Source organism: Dipodomys merriami, unplaced genomic scaffold (genome assembly GCF_024711535.1).
Source record: "Dipodomys merriami isolate MVZ:Mamm:240054 unplaced genomic scaffold, mDipMer1.0.p SCAF_1730, whole genome shotgun sequence".
In the NCBI taxonomy this organism is placed as follows: domain Eukaryota; kingdom Metazoa; phylum Chordata; class Mammalia; order Rodentia; family Heteromyidae; genus Dipodomys; species Dipodomys merriami.
In genome coordinates, this window is record NW_027203083.1 from 89645 (window position 1) to 110400 (window position 20756).

At 36.3% G+C, this 20756-nt stretch overlaps 1 long non-coding RNA gene and 2 pseudogenes across 1 annotated transcript; all 3 read right to left on the bottom strand.

The window, feature by feature from the left end:
• Positions 1-1857: 1857 nt before the first annotated feature.
• On the bottom strand, positions 1858-2487 carry LOC138829513 (protein lin-28 homolog A pseudogene; annotated as a pseudogene).
• Positions 2488-5382: 2895 nt separating this feature from the next.
• On the bottom strand, positions 5383-19521 carry LOC138829514 (uncharacterized). Its single transcript, XR_011372641.1, has 4 exons — positions 19372-19521; positions 14407-14457; positions 12704-12762; positions 5383-5540 (listed from the first exon to the last, which is right to left on the bottom strand). It is a non-coding gene; the product is annotated as an uncharacterized lncRNA (long non-coding RNA).
• LOC138829516 (U6 spliceosomal RNA) lies at positions 7311-7410 on the bottom strand (annotated as a pseudogene).
• Positions 19522-20756: the final 1235 nt, after the last annotated feature.

Sequence of the window (20756 nt, forward strand, 5' to 3'; positions counted from 1 at the left end):
TTCTGTCAAAGATGCTTTGGTTAATTTTCTCAATTCTAAAAGAAGTTTGTAAACAATAAAACCCCCAAAAGAACATGGAGAAAAGACCCACACATTATTATTTACACAAACTAGGCCACCTAGCCAATGACCAACTCAGAAACTCTGTAAAGTCCTACAGAGCCTAGACAAATACAATTAACTAGAGGGGGGCAGCATTTGTGGGGAGACAAGAAACTAGGATCAGACACACATCACCCAATGCTTTCTATTGCATTTGTCCCGTTTCAACACATGAGGTAGGTTTGCGGTGACTCACAGCATGTAAACGAAACCTCCTTTTTCTCCTTTAGCTAACACAACACTATGAACAATTATGCAGCAGGGCAGGACACGGGCTCCAGAGAGAGGCCTTCACTTATGGGTTTCCCTGGAAGCCAAGACTGAGGATTTTGGTCCTTGCTTTTTATAGATCCATCCCTGCATGGCTAGTACAAGGTGGACACAAATCTGTGGTCTTAAAAGCCAAACATATCAATTCCCATTTCTTAGAGGAAAAAAAATTCATATACAGTTACTTGCACAGTAATCCCAGGCTAACCTAGTGAAGGATAGATGTGGTATATGGAAAGAAAACAAATCGCATAGCCATAGGATTAGACAATCATTACTAACCTTGGCTTCCTCTTTGGGCGTCTTCTACCTTGTCTGCACCACCGTTTCCTGTTTAGACTAATTTCCATTCTTCCAGCAGAAGGAGAACAAGTCATGGGGCAACCCAATTAAAAGCCTAGTCTCCCATGAAACATTTCCAAGGGTTGAGGGGGTTTCAAGAGGACTCTATGGCAGAAAAGCCAGCTCTAACTGGCAAAAATGAAGTAGTTCAATAGGCTATGCACTCCAAATGGTTGCTCTCCATGGTGATAGAAACAACAAACTCTTCCTGCTATGCCGACCTGGAGCTTTTGCCCATTTATCCCTGAGATTGCTCATGTACCTGAGAACACAGTGCAGGAAGGAGGGCCTTAAGATTAAAATCTATAAAAATACAAAACCAGAATATTTATAATAAGAAAAAAATTAAAATGCACAAGATATGTCATTCGCACAGATACTGCCGGCTTGGCATACTGGAGAAAGCCGGGACCCAAAGTGCAGTTATCGAAGGGAACAAGTAAATTACAATCACATTGGCCCAGAAATGGGGGCGGGAGCGGGGAGAAGCTCAGAGCAGCAGGTTTGCAGCCATTCCCTAGTCACCCATGTTGCCTGTCATCACAATCCAATTCCTGGACCAGCTCTCCCAGCACTAAGGCTCAAGATAGGGTGATGAGGAAACAAGATGTGCAGGGGAGGAGATGGTGGACAGGCAAAAAACAAAACAAAACAAAACAACCCTGCCTTGCTCCTGATGGGTCCTCCTACCCGGGGTACTACACTTTGGGGATTTGGGCCCATGGATCTGCTGGTCTTGTGCTTAATTGTTTCACACCTTGGGAAGAGAAATAGGACACATCCTTCTTTAAAGGAACAACTTGCCAATCTGGGTCACTTTTACAAGCTGGAGGCTGGGGGGCTGGGAGGGGAAGCATATAGGGCAGGTGAAGCTTATCATATAAAGTACGCAGGTTTCAAAAGTGGTTGCCCCAAAGCCCCTCACTTGAATTGGGATAGACCATGATGGGATTCCTATGCATCACCCCTTCCCCTCATCAAAAGAGAAGATGGGGTAATGCTGGGACATCCTGGCCTGAGACATATGGAAGTGCCAGCTACTCGCCAACCAACCCCATATCCCCACTTTCTCCACTTTGCCAATTGATGCCAGCTCCTTGAAACTTCCTGCTAGCAAGAGTAGCCGCCCTCGGATCTGGTGGCTCACTTTTGGGCCTTGGGGAGCAGGGCAAGGCTATGGATCTTTTCTTCTTCTTCCCTAAAGTAGGCAGTTTTTCCCTGGGAACTGGGGATCTGCTGAGCCTTCAGTGGACAGGAGGCCACCATGTGGTTGATGCTTTGGCAGAAGTGGCACTTCTTGGGCTGTGGTGGCTGCTTGCATTCCTTGGCATGATGGTCTAGACCACCACAGTTGTAGCACCTGTCTCCTTTGGATCTGTGCTTCTGCATGTTCTTCCCCTTTGCCCACTTCTCATTCCCAATACAGAACACCCCACTGGGCCCAGTGACTCGGATGGATTCTAGGCCTTTGGCATACTTTTTAAAGTTAAACTCCACAGCCTCTCCCTCCCTCAGGCTCCAGAAGCCCTCCAAGTGCAGCTTACACTGGTGCACAAAGACGTCCACTAGGGGGTAGAGAGAGACCCTGGGGTGGGCTGTCATGGATAGGAAGCCAAACCCCATGCATGTTGAACCACTTACAGATGCAGCAGCCCAGTGCAGCAGCTGAGGCTCCTCGGCCGCCTGAGCGGCATCCGATGGTGGCTCCTTGGGCGCCTTCTCCTCCCCCTTGGCACAGCCACCTGCCAACTGCTGGTTGGACACCAACCCCATGGTCGTTGGCTGAGCCCGCGGTCCCAGGCCTCTGGTCGGTGGCTGCTGGCCCCAGAGAAGTGCGGAGGCAAAGGGGAGGTTCGGAGTAGAGGCGGCTACACCTTCTCCGCACAATCCTTTTTTTCAAATTTTCTTATGATACTGAAGATTCAATTATAAACTATTAACACTTGAAAATAACTCATTTTGGGGGAGTAGGACACAAAACAAAAGATTAATCCTAATTATATTCAAAGACATTTATTTACACTACAAATTCACTCTTATAACTACAAAGATTCTAAAAATAACTGAAGCATAGTGTCAGAAAGCACATAATTTAACTTCATCATGTACATTCAAAGGACTGGGTTAATAGAAAACAAAATTATACTAATAATTAGCTCACCCAATTCACTTCCATTCTTTTATTCTATATCTTTTAGTTTCATAAAAACTGGCTTTTCATAAAATGATGCATAAAAAGCCTGTATACCCATTTACATTTTCAGATTTTAACAATGTTTATTTCAGAAATGTTTTTAGCTGTATAGTCAATGAATTGAAATAACACTAAAATATTCAAAGGGGTTTCAGAAATTGCAAGACTCGCTCTGGGATGTTATTTATATTGGAAAAGATATTCAAAAAGCCTTATTTGTTAATATTGCGATAGTTACTCCCACAAAAGAACAATTAATGAAGAAACATTTGTATGTACAAAACAACTTCAAATGCATCCACAATCTGGAGGTGACACATGTTTTTGTTTGTTTTTGCAATGTATATTTAACAAACATATCCACAATACTGATTTTCAGTCAATATGATGGGATATTAAAACCTAAAAAATACGGGTTTTTTATCTTAGTGTGAATAGATATGATCTTACCAAGAATGTTTTTTTCAAAAGAAATCTGGAAAGTGTTTATCCACCTTGAGTTTCACAGGAATAACCAGAGAGTAATACCTGCTTGGTCGAGTTGGTCAAAATCACTTCATGAGTATATCTTAAAAGTATATCCAATTTAAGAGGTCAAATACATATTTTGTACTGACAGTCATCTTACAGCAATAACTCACTACCTAATTATATGTGTATCTTCTTGCCTAATATATACTAAGAACTGAAAGTGATCTATTTTATCTAACTTAATGGTGTAAATGCTTTGATTATGGTGATGTTATTATTTGACAAATGAAATGTACAGAAGGGTGGTTCCACTGAAATGACAGGATGGAGCACTGATAAATAACATTTCAACACAGCTCTTTTCAGCCTCACTCTGTCCACATTGGCAAGCAACATTGCAAACACACACACTCACGCACATAAACACACATGTGCGCACATGTACAAACACATATACATGTATGCCAAATTCAGGATTTATTGTATAAAAAAGTTCAAATAAAATATTAGTGATTAGGAAAAATGATAATTTGCCTTATTACAAAATAATACATAATCCAGTGTCCACATTTTACCTAATAATACATAATCCAGTGTCACATTTTACCTGCCTCTCCACATTTGACCACTTAATTTACTTTTAGTTAATTCATTCATTCATTTATTAGTTTGGTGCTAATACTAGAGCTTGAACTCAGGGCCTGACTGTGTTCCAGAATTTATTTTTTTTGTTTTAGTTTTCTCAAGGCTAGCATTTTAATGCTTATACTATGCTCCATTTCAAGCTTTTGTGGTTACTTTCAAATCAGAATCTAATGGACCTTTTTTTTCTTGGTCTGGTTTCAAAGCACAATCATCAGATTTCATCTTTCTGATTAGCTAAGATTAAAGACCTAAGCCACCGGTGTGGCTCCTACTTTTTCCTATACTTATCTAATGCACATACTTAGATAGTAATTTAAAACTGAGAGCATACAACGAAGATGTACAGTGATGATATTGTCCTGTCAGAAATTCAAGTTAGTAATGTAAATTTATTCTTAAGACCATACACAAAAAATACTTAAGAAATCTGATGATGATGATGATGATGATGATGATGATGTTTGTGTGTGTGTGTGTGTGTCTGTGTGCTGTTGCAATATATTCCACATATAAGCACTGTGCAGGGGTTTCCAGCCATGCACAGTTATTGCATGAATATCTGCCTTGAGCTACCAACTCATGGACAATGTCCAGGTGTCCACTTTAGGCTTCCCAATAAAGAGGGGTTTACTCATCCTCATCCCTATTATTCATATGAGTGGCCTTTTTGGAAAGTAGTCTCCCCACTGTAGTAAGCTGCAAGGCAAGCACTCTACCACTGAGCGACCATCCCAGCCCAAGGTTTAAGATTCTTGTCTGTAATTTGGTCAAATCTCTGACTCTTTATGTAGGCTACTAAAAATGTTTTTACTAATTTCAAGTAAATACATATATTCTATTTCCATTTCTTTTAAAAACTAAAAAAATTGTTTGCTCTGTCAATTGATTAGAAGCATGGATTTTGTGGCTAGCTAGGTCATTGCACATCTGTGTCTCTTTTCTTCTCTTTCATGGTTCTCATAGACAATATGATTGCTCCATAATTATCCTAATTTATTTTGTTTTTATATTTATGGTTGCATCATTTCACTTTCTGCTCTGCCATTTCCCAAATCAGCACCACATAAACAGAACCATCCGGAAGTGGTTCTGTGGCTCAAGTGGTAGAGCGCTTGCCTTGATTTGAAGAGCTAAAGGACAGTGCCCTGGCCCAGAGTTCAGGCCCCACAACTAAGTTTAAAAAAAAGAATCTAAATACTTGATAATTCTACTAACAGATCTGACTGAAATCAGTTGAATCACACTTTTCCTGTACAATGAAGGAATAGGTCCAGGCTAGGAAAGCAGCTAGAGAAGGCAGGCTGATTGTATCTGTGACAAATCTTTGTGGATAATGGTATCGAGGATTACTTACTGGTAATTCATTTGCACTGGAAGCATGATTCTGAACGATTGTTGCTGATTGCTTTCTTTGATCATTATATCCTCCAAGAAGAAAAAGTGAAACTTAATTGATAGCAAAGGACTACTAATACATTTTGACTTCTCATTAAGCATCTTCAATCATCAAAATCACCTGAAGACAATAGACAGGAATATTTTTTTGGATGAAAACAAATGTCTTTAAAAAAAAAGAAGAATTTAGGTAGTCATACAAAGGACTTCTATTTTACTATTGCATTATACATTTTATCGAATGTTGAATACCAACATTAGAAAGCTACTAGAAAGCTATTTAAGCCCATATGTTAAATAGTGAGTTCTCTTACACTATAACATGGTATATCCCAAATCATTTACATAGAAGGCATTGTTTCCTATTTTCTCATTCCTAGCATAAGCTGCACATGAAGACACCACTGGTCATCATTTTCAGTCTGTACCTTTGAATATTGAGGAAAATTTTTCCTCTGCTCTATAAATTCCCTACTCTCCAGTTAGAATAATTTAGAGTAGTAAAAATGGAAAAAGATAAAATAAATCATGGTGAATAAATATGTGCAGAAAATTCACCAGATTTTTCTGACCAGTTCAACCAATGTAATCTATTGGGGAAAAACATGGACATCTCATTCCCAGTGGCACTCAAAGTCTCTCGTTAGGCAATTCTGACGAAGAGAGGAAGTAAGATGAAAAAGTGAGGAATGGTATCAATTGCAAGAAAAAATTGGAGTAGGATCCAATCAAATTTCTTTTTGATCCTGAAATTATTCAACTTACTACGGTGTGGAGACTACTTTCCAAAAGGCCACCCAGATGAATACTAGGAATGAGGATGAGTATAACCCTCTTCATCGAGAAGCCTAGAGTGGACACTTAGACATTGTCCATGAATTGGTAGCTCAAGGCAGATATTCATGCAATAAATCTGAATGGCTAGACACCCCTGCACAGTGCTTATATGTGGAATAATACCAGAGTGGCTTCTTTCTTACTTCATCATGATGCAAACACCAATCCCCAATCTAAAGGTCTCTTGACCACCTTGCATCTCGCTGCTGGGAATAGAAGTAACAACTATATGCTGTATCTCTTTCTGTTGAACCATTATATCAAACCAGGTCTGAAGAACAACTTGGAAGAAACTGCATTTGGTATTTCCAAAAGGATAAGTAAGTATTACTACCTCTTTGAAGTTGTGGAAGACTGTACAGATTGTTCTCCTAAGTTGTAATCGTTTGGTTAATTTTCTTAAATTTCAAAAATGCCAGTCCATCCTTTGTGTCCCTACAATTTTTTTCACAAAACAAAGCAACAGCAATATCCTACTTTAAAAATTCATGGATTCCCAGGTGTTCTTCCAAGTGAATTGCCTGACTTTGATGTCAAAATGTATTCAAGAGTTGTTTGTATACATCTATAATAATTTCTGCAGAGTTTGTGATTTTTTTAAATCAGAAATAATTTTAACATCTCTTGAAATGAATAGTATAGAAACTAAAGATGTTCATGGTGCTTTTCTGAAAAAAGTATATCTATGTTTGTATAATATCCATAATCTATTTAATTCGCTCCTAGATATAATACTTTGAATTCTACATTGTTATATAATGTATATGTTTATTAATAAATGTGTCCTTTCAAATTGCATTCCATATAGAAAAAGTTTAAGATTCCTTTTTTTCCTAGGTCCTTGTCTTATTTTATTTCTTTGGGATAAAATGGCAATGTTAACTAATTTCAAGTTTTGTAACGATTATGATATGTAAAGGCCTTTCTCAGGTGAAGATTTAATATACTGATGTCAAACTAACCTTCAATTCTATGAATTACTTGTATTGTTACACTTGTATTTTTGTAATCAACTTTTTAATAACTGTTTTTCATTTCTTGCATTTGAAGAATGAAAAATATGGGATATTTCACGAATTTATGTATCATCCTTCTGCAAGTGCCATGTTAATCTCTGTATTGTTGTCATTTGGGTAGACCTGCTGCTGAAACATGTAGTATCCTCTAAATTTAAGTACTTAATGATGCAATCTTTATACAGGCATATATTCATGGTTGACTATTTATAACAAGGAACCCTTATTGTTCCTAAAAATGCTATTGGTCTTATTTCTCTAAAATTCTGTGTATAATGAAAAAAAAAAACTATTGTTGGTAGATTGCTAAAATTTGCAATTTTTGTCAATGACTATTTTGTCGTTTTCATTTTAAATTTGAACATACTTTGAAGCCTTTATGGCTAAGTCCAAAGGTGATTGCTTTTCAAGTATTTATTTATCAACTGACTTAGCTTTGTGGAGCTAATGTATTCAAAGTAAGCCTTGCGTAAGAGCTACTTCTTAACTTGTGCAAATTAAAATTTCCCAAATGAGGTCTTGCTGGGACAAATGTCTAGCTGACCCTTTACCCTTCTTCCATGTAGGAACAGACCAATCAGAATATCTTACCACTGGAACAAAACTAACATTACTGACATGAGATCATAGAGAGATGAACAGTTCAGACAGAATTGTTCAGAATGGAAGGTATTTTATCAAAATATAATTGTTTATTATACTTATCATTTCAAAAGTAGCTAAAGCCAAGAAGGTGAAAAAATTGTTCATATGCATGATTACCTACTGTCCTTGCCTGTCTATCATCCAACCAGGCAGGAACTTATACTACGGACTTTCTATCACCAAATATGTCCATAGGTTCTGGAGAAGTCTATACGTTTCTCCTCGATATTAGGCCTTAAATTGGTAATGTTTTAATCACAGTGTTTCCTCTTGCCTCTGGGCTCTAAATCAACAAATGGTAAAGCTTTAAGTCTAACTCTACCTAAAACAGGTAGAGATAATGGAATAATACTTTAAAACAGAGTTGCCTTTGATACCCTAACCACAACAGAACAATGCAAAACGATTTTTATATTATATATACTTATATATTTTATATTTATATGTACTTATTTTAAATTTCACACGATGAATCTTACTAGAATTGATAGTTTGACAAATATATTGACAATTATTCTCATAAATAAATTGGAATATAAATAATTAGGTTTAGAATATATATTAGAATATAAAAAGTATCAATGCAATGTCTTCGGTATAAACTTGTGATACCTTTTAAGTCTTTGTGGTCTTCTGAATTCACATGGTAAAATAACAGTATTGTTTTCCGCTAATGTATAAGGGATTTTATTATATTCTGATGCTCTGTTTATTGTTTTAACTCGCTGGTCCCAAAGTGTTTTTCTCCATATTTCTGAAGCATTCTTACTGATTATACCCAAATTGTGCTGATATAATGTCTAAAAGCTATTATTCTTCTGCAGGACACACGGGTCCAAGGATACCAGGTTCAAGTTATCTGCATCATCAGATAACAAGGGCAAGACTTCTCACCTAGGCCCATGCAACATGCCAACAGAAAGTAATTGAAGACTAATCTCAATTTCTCATGTCCTATAATATTTCAAGGCCCCAATTCCTTACAGGAATTAGCAGTAATCAACTGTGAAATGCAAGGCAACTTGAAATGAACGATGAGATCACAAAATATGAGAGAAAGTACTGTAGTTCACTTTCAATTTACAGATCACCAGCCAATATGAATGAACACAATCACAAATGAACAATATTATTTTAATACCCCTCTCCTAATGTAATGAAAGATTTCAGTGCAGCATAAGTTGGCCAAAAATTAGTTTCTGGAATTATAGATCCATAATTGGTCTACCAAGGCTAGTTAAACTTGATTTAGAGGTCAAATATAATTTAGAAAAACATTAAGAAGATCCTTAGTGTTTCAAAACACTGATACTTCAGAAAACTAGGTTCTGTAGTATAAAAATGTTGTCATTCTCAAACCAATGATAACCTACATTTAATCTCCTGAAAGTATATTAATTTTCAAATAAACTATTTAAAATCACATTTGCCAAAATAACACTTGACTAGTAGACGATACTGATATTACAAGGTTTTCAAGTGTAGGGAGCAAGTTACAATAGAGTTGATTTACTTACCCAACAATAATACCAACCAAATTCATTCATTAAAGTGTAGAAATAGTACCCCCACCATTTGTGTTGTTCAGTAGGTTCCTTCCAGAAATGTGTTAGATAGATCAGCCTCCCATAATTCAAACCCAAATATTAGCTAATAAAGTAAATTTCATCACATTAGAACATACATTTTAAAAAGTCACTAAGAGTTGCCTTATCATGTGTTGTTTTATGTTTTCCCTATCTGTCTAACATAGTAAGAAATATGACTTTAGGTCTTGCATATGGGTACTGATCAGAGATGCGACAAACATAAAATCTGTCTTCTATTTCTATCATATTCCTCTACACTAGTAAATATTAGTTTTCTTCTTTTTCCAAAACTTATAGGTAGTAGAAAATATTATCCTATTTAAAATAAAATAATCACACACCATTGTACAAAGCCATTTATAAAAACTAGTAGTTAGGAATACATTGTAAGTCATTTTTAAACTTTCTTGCTGACTAAAGATTAATCTTCCAAATGAATGAGAATAAAATCATGTCTAAGTGCTTCACATCTCCAGTCTTGCAAACTGTTATTGCACATGAATGAATTATGGAAATATAAGCTGACATCAGTTCAAGTATATGTGGGATTGAAACTCCATGGAATGTATATAAACCTTTCAAAGTACTAACAGGCAGTTTAACAGAAATAGAAACCAGAGAGGATCAATAGTATAGAAATAGAATGAATGACAAATAGAACAATGTGCAAGTACAGCTAGTATACTCAATGTAAAAATGTAATAAAGGAAGTGGTAAATCTGCAATAAATCTTGGAGAAAGGGTTGGATCAGCTTCATAGAAAGAGTGACTCTGATCCAGGAGCGTTAGACAATTAGATGGACATGTTTAATTGTAACACACTTGCACAACCTTTTGAAATTCAGTTAAAAAACACAACAACAAACAAAAACACACAAAAATTACAACTAAACAGCAATCTCTAGAGAGTATGAATATGACCTCTCAAAATTTTAAATAGTTAATGAAGGTCAGTCTTTGGAAAAGCAAACAAAGCTGTTCAAAGAGGGCAGTTTGGGGTAGGGGAGAATTTTAAACAGATTTAAATAGATTGTCTAAGGTTATAAATCACCTATATCTACTGCAAATATTTTCTTCTACGAATGCTCTTTGTCTGAACTGGATACTCGAGTCCTGAGGCACACTGGATAGCTTGTGAAGACAGAATGGAAGAAACAAGATCAAGAACCTATTACTCCACTGGAGAGAAAGCAGTCCTCTGTGTTTTCTCTCAATCTCTTCACTACTCTATTTTCATACTTTTAATAAAGTCAAGTGATTTTGAATTATATCTTTCCTTCTTCGTTCTCGCAAAATAATTTTTCAAAATAATTCATTAAATATTATTTGCCATTATTTTCTATCATGCTGTTTACTTGTCCAAACGAGTCCATTAAACTTCCCCTTTTCATTTGGTTGCCACGAAAACCCAACAACTATGTTAATGAAGACCAACACTAATGCAAATCTTTGTCTCCAAAAAAACCAGTCCAAGAACCTGTAATCACAAATATTTAGCTATAATTTCTTTCTTTTTTCTTTTACCTTGAAATCTTCTAGTGTCTAATGTGCCCACAAAAATAAGTACTCCACGCCTTTTTGGTTCAATCACTTCTAACCTCAAAGATATATTTTGCTAACAAGATGCTTAGAGGAAACTGAAAAAGAATCCATTTTTATCTTCTCTCTTATGACTTTTATCTTCTCTCTTAAGACTTTCCTTAGATACCATATCAGGAACAGTGAAATTATTCTTTGCAAAATTATTTCAATAGATTATTTTTCTCTTAGTCTTGCTTTTGCTCAACAAGATGTATGGAGAAGAATAGAGTTAAATCACCCATTCCTTGGATTATATTGTCTGTTACAAAGGACAATACTTCTATGTCCTACTTCTATGTCCCCTCTTAGCTCTTGCCTGATTTCCAATTAATCACAGCTTCTTGACTTCAAGTCTAGTGAAGGTGAAGGACTATACTCCATCCGCCACTGCTACATCTTCATGGTTTCTCTTTTAAAATTCTTTTATTTGGAGGTTGAATTTATTTTCATGTCTTCATTCAATTTGTTTTGCATTATACTGAGCCAAATAGGCTCTGTAAAATCACTTTAGCTAGCAAAAACATTATGACAATCTCTATCAAGAAGTTTTGGCCGCCTCCACTGATGAAGCCAGTATCCTTAGCTAGGGCTTCTAAGAACGCGTTTTCTTACCTTTTCCATTTGCTCAATTCTTTTCTGATCCCCAAACCTTTTGGCTTATGTAATAAGACAAGTCTTCACTATTTCATGTTAATAAGGATATTATATTTTTGAGTTACATAGAAATGTGAAATCATTGGTTTGAAGTACCCAATCAGAATTTTTCTGTGTTTCAGTGCTTTACTTGCAAAGACATTGTGGAACGTATTACAAACAGAAAAGTGGAAACACAATACGTTCTTTCATTTTGAAGGGCACTTTCTCCCTAAATATTTTGACCAAAATTATCTTTTTAAGAGAATCACTGTGTAGAAATTAAAAGTCAATTCACAAATTTTGATGTCTTATTTTAAAAAAAACTTTGAGTTTAAATTCCACTACAACCTTGTTTCTCACAGTCAGAGTATATTTCCTGGGTAAGGACAATTCTCATGTTAACCTACAGGATTTACAGCACGGTTTGTGAGGCTTGTTTGTTTAGTGTGAAAATGAGCCATCTTACCTCTGAGCTAAGTCTCCATGAATTTCTTTGCATGAAAGCCTATTTTCCCAGGCAATCTTAAATTTTAATAGGCTAAGTTAAAAAGTTTGAACAATTAAAATTTACCTGTCATAGTTTTAAAACTTGAAATTCCTTTAACAGAATCGCGAATTTACCAATCCTAATTCCACCTTTATCATCAAAAACAGTTAACCTGTTGTTTTCATGATATATTATCCATGAAACTATTATTTTCCAGTGGCTTTGTTATGCATATATATGAACATATAAGCTGATGCTGAGCAAAATGAAATCCAAGATATGGAAAGAGATATTTATTTGCAGTTGTTGTTCTTAATGTATTATGTGATTTCTATTTTCCTTGGGTTTTTCCCCTATGGGTTATCTCCTACTGTGTTTGATTTTGGTACCCTGTGTATTGTGTATACATTTACGTTAATTAGGGAAGGGAAGAGGAACAACAAATTGGCGAGACAAAGGACAAAGGGCAAACCAATGCAATAGCAATACTCACAAGACAATAAGTTGGAAATGTACATTACAACTTGTGAAGGGTTTTGGGGTGAAGGAAAACTGTAAGAAAAACGAGAGAGGGGATAACAAGTTTGAACAGTTATGTATTCACTGCCTTACAATTGCTAACCCACTGCACATCACTTTCACATTAAAATTAAATTTAAAAAATAAGCTGCATGAAATAAAATTTCACTGTATAGGTATAGTAAATATTATTATTCATGTAGTAACTCTAAAAAAAATCAGTACTATTTGGCCTCTAATTTGAAGTAATTACCCCTTCTTTATCAGAGGGCCCTCAACTTGAATGTTATATAACTTGACAATTTTTTCACAATATAATTGCCAATATTTTCAAAAAAGAATAAATTAGTATTTTCTCATACTAAAACAAAACCGTTTAATTCTATAGAAACCCATAACTTTTAAAAGTAAATAAGTTGTTAAGAGGACAGAATATGTGTGTTCCTCAAAATAATAACTACTAATAACTACTCACTTTCAAATTCTGAACATTCCATACCTGAGAGATTCAAAATAGTACCTGTTTGCATGTTATGTAATTCTGCAATAGATGCATTTTCCAAAGGGGTGTTACAGATTGAGAAGTGAACAGAAAAATAGCCACATTCTGGTATAGGATAAAACTATGAAGCATGTTATAATTAATTCTTCAAGAGTAAGCAATTTTTTTATCAGATTAAGCTATTATTTCTATGACCATCAATCCCAACATTTATGCCATAAAACCTTCCTAGCCCAACAGTTTCCAACTTGTAGGGTGCACCACAAAATTCCCTTAATTCATATCACATACAGCTTTTTTCTATTGGAAAAAAATATTACACCTATGCTAATGTGATGCCCTACGTGTTCTGGAAAGAACACCACAATAAACTGGGTTGCATCAGTTTTCCTCCACTGGTATTCTTGCAAATACTATTTATATTTACACTTTTTAACTATCATAGATTACAGTTCAAAGCCCACCCAGGCGGGAAGGTTCCCTAGATTCTTATCTCCAATAAACTTCTCAGCAAAAGCCAGACACAAGTGGTACTGAGCTTGAAGTAGTACCGCACAAGCCTTGAGCTTAACAGGCTCAAAGACAGTGTCTAGGTCCAGAGTTCCAGCCCTATGACAAAGCAATAAAACAAAAAGAAAAATAAAAACAAACTCCAAACCTAGTGTTTTTCTCATTGTATACAGAGGCATGTAATTAAGGAGATTGCTTCCTGTGTTACATACAGGTAGAAGAAAGAAGAAGTCACACAATTATTCTCTTCATAAAATGTCATACCAAAACCTCAAAAACTTGCTCTTTTTCTAATTTTATAAATTAATATCCATTTCTTGGCAACTCGGTCTACATTATTTACATTATCATTTTATACAGGAACTATTGGAATTATCTATTAAGTGAGTTCTAATTATAACACTTTTGAAACAATATGCTAGGCAAATAGAATGCAAGAAACATTTGTAAATTTGTCAATTAAACACGCTACTTAAAAAGAATTTTGTAGTATCCTATAGAATATGAAATTACAAACAAAACCAAAATATTTATTTGAAGTCTAAACTCTAATTTAGAAAGATCTATAAAGTCCTACATTGGATGAACTTTGCTGTTCCTCCAGGCTTAAGCTTTTGTAATACTTCATCCTTTCCTTGGAATCTAACAGAATGATAATTACTTACTTTTTCAAATTTTGGATGGGAATCACGAGCCATTTTGCATCTAGGAATGTTCTGTAATGAAGAGACCATTTAAAAGCACAACTGAGGATTATATATGAGTTGCATTTCAATAGGAAACGACATCTCAAAACATAATGACAAAATTAGCCCAAATTTCCAATTGTGTATTCCCTTCTTGTTTGGTTTCTTTTATTAAGACAAAATTATACTACCTGCTCCAGGGAAGGTATCACTATGTAATTCCAGTCTCTAATCTCCTCTCAGTCTGAGTGCTAGAATTGAAGGCTTGTATCATATTGTCCCACCATAGTTTCTTGGTTTGTTTGTTTATTTATTTATTTATTTATTTATTTATTTTTGGTTCCGGTCATGGGGCCTGAACTCTGGGCCTGGGTGCTGTCCCTCAACTCTTCAGCTCACGGCTAACTCTCTACCACTTGAACCACAGAGTCACTTCCGCCTTTTTTCTTTTTGCTTATGTAGTGCTGAGGAATGGAACCCAGGGCTTCATGTATGCAATGCAAGCACTCTACCACTGAGCCACCTTCCCAGGCCCTTCTTGCTTTATTTAATCTAGATATAGACTAGCAATTCTGAACTTCTCCAGTTATATTATCCACTAAACTTCTCAGACTTTTCATGTACTATTTTTGAAGATGTTCTAACATTTGACACAGGATATGAACATTTTCAAATGCACCTGTGGGGTCTCTGATTAATTTCTCCATGGATCTAATCCTTTTAATATTGATTACTTGACTCTCTTACTATCTCTAATCCCTATCTATGTAAATTTCTCAAATTTTTGTAGAAAGTTTGCTTGAGGATTTTCTAATTTTAAAAATTATCACTTGATTCTAGTCTTACTCAGGACATATTTTCTATTGTTTTCTAACTTTTCTACATATTCTGAGAGTTGCTTCATATGTGTATTTGTGTGTGCATATATAAGTGTCTCTGTATATATGTGTATGATTGTATGTATGTATGCAAAAGCGTCAAGATCTTATTCAGCAATCTTGCTCATGACTGGTATTCCAATACTTGAGCCATGCTTCCAATCAAGCTTTTGGCTGGTTAATTATAGTTTCTCAACGACTGTTCTGCCCAGGCTGGATGCAAACTGAAATGTCCTGTCTCCTTTACATTCTTAGGTTTTATTTATCCAGTAGAATCACCTTTTAAACTACAAACATTTTTGTGAGTGTAAAGTCTAAGCTGTAGCCCAGATTTTTAACTCAAGAATTCATATAAAGATAGATAAACATACACATTACATATGCTGAGTTTACACTGTTAGAAATGTGATCCTAACCTGGGTGGTGTTGAGATCTGAGGATTGGGGTTCAAAGCCAGCCCAGATAGGAAAGTCCAGAGAAACTTTTCTCCAATTTACTGTAGGAAAACTGGAAGCGGCACTGTGGCTCAAGTGCTAGAGCACTAGCCTTGAGCTGAATAGCAGAAGGATAGTGCCCAGGCCCCGAGTTCAAGTTCAAAGACCACCACCAACAAACAATATATAAGTAAAGGAAAGAAAAAATGTGATCTTATCTACCAGTTCATAGCTAGCATAATCCCTGCTCTCTCAAGATGGACTTATTCTTCCAATTAAGTCCATGCTCTTATATCTGACTTGCATTGAAAACAGAATTATTCTTCCATTCTACTTTCTACAAAGTTGTGTCATTAGCAAGCGTGATTTAGAAAGGGAGTGGCCTCATACTTCCTGTTCCACCTAAGAGTAATGCTTTCTCTTTATCATTCTCATAAATCTACATACTGGACTTGGCTTTATTGTTTCAACGTGGTCTTATTCGTAGAGTCTTCTATAGTGTATTGAACCCTTATACTTAAACACAGAATTTCTCTTTCTCTTATTATTGCTCTACTTAACATGAGTTAACAAATTCATGTACATTTGAGAAATAATGCGCAGCACATACACTCACAAAAAAAAAAATCGGAGAAACTTCTTCCCCTTTAAAATTCGCCTTAATTTACAGAGAATTTACAAAGTTTGAATTGAATATACTCATGGATAATGTATTTATAAGCAATATAAATTTCATATTTTCTCTTTACTAAGTTGTCTCTGAAACTCGTGTTACTTCAGGTACAAAGGTGTCCTTGTGTTATTTCGGTGAAGCCAGAAATCATTCACTATACCTCAAGCAGCACCATAGATTGTTCCTGGAAGTAACTGTTACTGGATGTGGAAACTGATCCCAGGAGAGAAATGGAACATAGTGGATTGACAAATTTCAAGTTAACTTGTGCTTTACTTTTTACTGTAAAAGAAGAGAATCCGAAGGCTTGAAGAAAACTCTGTCCTTGACTTTTTCTAGTGTGTTTTTACTCATATATAATTTTTCTGTAAACTTCTAGTTGAGAGAATTACAAAAAGAAATAATGCGCCATTTGATGGCCAGCATAGAACAAAAGGAAATTACGTTGTTTTAAATATGTTCTACTGCTGGGTCTGGGAAGGTGGCTCAGTGCTAGAGAACTTACCTTGCATGCCTGAGGCCCTAGGTTCGATTCCTCAGCACCACATAAGCAAAAATAAGCCAGAAGTGGTGCTGTGACTCAAGTGGTAGAGTGCTAGCCTTGAGTTGTGAGGTAAAGTGCCGAGGCCCAGAGTTCAGGCCCACGATTGGACCCCCCCCAAAAAAAAAACAATTCTACTGCAAAGAAACAAAGACCTGGATGTTTTAAAGTGTTTTCTTGATGGATATTTCACTCCTGACATAATTCTCTTATTGCAGGAGTCAGTCATCAATTGCTTTAATTTGGTCCTGAGTTCTCCAGAGCAATAAGGATTCCAAAAGAACATCCAGTACGGATGATCAGCAAAAGGAGCCACTTCTCAGACCAGTACTCCTTTAAGGAGGTTCCCAATAAAATATCAGTATTTTTGTTTGCTTTTTTGGTTTTTTTATGTTGGTTCTGGGGCTTGAACCCAGAGGCTGGACCCTGTCCCTGATCAGTTTTTGTTCCTGCCCACCAGCCCCCAAAGCTAGTATTCTACTGCTTGAACCAAAACTCCACTTCTCGATTTTTTGCTGTGTAATTACAGATAGGAGTTTGACAGACTCTCCTGCCTGGGTTGGCTTTGAACTAAGATAGTAAAAAAGCCAAGTGACATCAACTGTACAGTCTTCTCTTTTCAAAGGAGAAATATTAGGTGAAGTTTATTGTAAAGCTTATATTTGACAATGTTTTCTTTCCTTTTTTTTGAGCATACCGTACAGAGGAGTTACAATTACATGGGCGAGATAATGAGTACATTTCCTATCAATCATTGTTGCCTCCTCTTTCTTTCCCCTTCCTACCCCTTCCCGTATACCCTCCACCCCCATCTGATCCTCCCCCCCACCAAAGTTGTAAAGTTCGTTTTTCAACATAACGACTTGTACATCTCATTGTTGCAATGGGTCCACCTGTATCCCTACTTAAACGATTTGGTTTTAGAGAATATGTCCAGCAAAGAATCCATAAGATAACTCAGCAAAAGTAGGTGCACTGAATCATTTTGGAATTATTTTTTTGGGTTGGGAATATTATTTATCATGTACTTCCTTTTGGGGAAACTTAAAGTCATATTTCACCACTGTTGTTTTGTGGGGCTTGAACTCTGATCCTGGGTGAGTAGCTACAGCACCATCTCCTGGTTTCTGGTGGTTAATTGAAGGTTAGGGTCTCAGGGACTTTCCTGACAAGGGTGGCTTTGAACCACAATCCTCTGGTCACAACCTCCTTAGTAGCTATTATTACAAGTGTAGACCACTAGCACCTGGCTTATATTTGCATTTATGTGCACTTAATGATACTGTGTAGACAAAGAATCAAAATTTTAACCAAATAATTACATTGCAGCATTTCAGAAAAATTGAAGTAGCAATAAATATGTCCTCCTTTTCCATTTTGTTACATTAATGACTGATGAGCTTTGGGACCCTTACATTAGCATCCTCTGCCATCTGTATAAGTGTATTTAGTATCAGGAAATGTTCATAGAGAAATATAGAAAGAATGATTTTTTAGAAAACAAAGGAGATAAGGTATGAAAGAATAGCATAGAAGGAGATACATTTATCACACAGTGACTAAGAGCTAGCCTAAGAGATTTAGAATGCTAAAAGCAATGAGGAAAAGCCTAGTTGACAACACGTTCTACAATAACCAAAAATGGTTCTCTAGAACAGTTTCTGGTATACCTTAATTACTATCAAATTCCTTCTATCTGGAGTTATTCCTTATTTTCTTTCACAACTATTAATTAGCCTCTGCCTTTTTGGTTCCATAACTCACCAAAAAGATTTCAAAATCACACTTAGCCTACACTTCTCTTTGTGATTAGCAGTGACAACACAAATCTTGGAATCATTGAATTTCCAGAATTAAACTTTACCTGACATCTAAGCACATTCCTGGCATTAATCGCTGTGACTTAATGAACAAAACTTTTTTCAACACTGTACCCTAACATAAGTAAAGTACATTAAATTAGGAACTGTTGTCAGGTGTCAGTATGGAAGAAGCAATTATATATTCCAAGTATGGTTTCTTTATTTTGCATTTACTAAATAAATGTTTTCTTTTGTTGTTTTGTTTTTGTTCTTTTTGCCAGGCGAAGGGCTTAAACTCAGGGGTAGGGAATTTTCCTGAGATTTTTTTTGTACCTCAAGGCTAGCACTCTACCACTTGAGGCACAGCACCAATTCCATGGTTTTTTTTTAAATGTGTTCCTAAGGAATGAACCAGGGTTTCATGGCTGCTAGGCAATTACTGTACCATGAAACCAAATTCCCAGAGCCCTAAATAACTTTCTTAAGATGGCATTACATTTTCATTCCATAACTATATATCATTATGTTGGCCAGGTGCTATAAAATGATGTAGAAAGCAATACAATACAATAAGTCTAGTAAGGCTGATGGACAATGAATAACTGTCACTGTTTACCCAGGGATGAGAAGGGCTTATCTCATGAATCTGTTTCAACAAGCTAGCGAGACAGTTACTGACACACAGCCCACTTCCAGAATGAGAGGGCCACCTTGGGTTCCATCCACGGGGATGCTGGGCCCCCTCTTCCAGCACCCATTCAACCAGGTCCTGGGAAAGAGAGAGAAAAAAGTCATAATTACAATTAAGTCTCATGCCAGTAACTCAGAATTCTAAACCTAACTACACAGGAGGCTGAGATATGAGGATCATGGTTCATAACCAACCCAGGTAGAAGCGTCTGTGAGACTCGTATCTCCAAAGAACGACCAGAAAATCAGAAGTAGTGCTGTGGGCTCAAATGGTAGAGCACTAGCCGTTTGCTGAGGCTCTCGGGAACAGCGCCCAGGCCTAGAGTTCCAGCCCCACGACTGACAAGAAGTGAACTTCCTAACACAAGAAGTGGACTGAATAGCACCCATTGTCCTAGGGAGCATGGTAGCGAAGTCTAGCAGAGCTTTCTGTGAAGTTGAAGTCATAAGTAGGTCACCTTGCTTCTCTGTGCCTTGGTTTTGCCAGCTGCAAAACTCAACACAGTGAAGGATCCTCTTCCTCATGGGGATAGGGTAATATTGAAAGAGAGCCATGTTTTGTTTGATAATCCCACATCTATTGCACGATTAATAACAGATACCCTTTCCGGGTGTCTTCCTGTCATTTGCTCACAGAATTGCCGAGAACCTTTTCTTTAGGCCACTCTCTCTGTGCCTAGTCATTCTCCAGAGATCCCTCTGTATAAATCCGTTTTTCCTCGCAATTGTCCTGTGAGGAGAATGAGGTTCGATGGTTGCGACCCTACCCAGAGCTTCACCTGTGGTCAAGAATCATCTGCTGTGATTTTTCTGCTTGCTCAAACTGACTTAAGAAACCATTGAAGCCACAGGAAAATCAACAACCACAAGCAGACCAGAGACTCCAACAAGAGACAGGTTAAGGACACAGGGAGAGACAGGATCTTCCCACCCCCCCCAAAAAAAAATCAAAGAACTCTTTTTTTGTACCTTTTATAAAAAATTTTTTCTAAAAGTTTCTTTTAATTTTTAATTTTTCACTTTTAATTTTTTTGTTTTCTATTAACTTTTTTTTTCTTCCTGTTATAATTTTTTATTTTAGGTGTATACGTGTGTGAACTTTTTTAAAAAAAATTTGTTTAGCTCTACTGACCATTTGGTCCTTTTTACTTTCCTCATTCTTTTCACTTTTTCTTCTTTTTCATTCTTCTTTGCGTGACAATTGCTGTTCTGCTTATCTTCAGATACGCCAATAGTTGATTATTAGACCTTAGCCCCATTGTGTACACGCTTAATCCAGAAATTTATTACTCAATTTAAAACCTCTTAGAT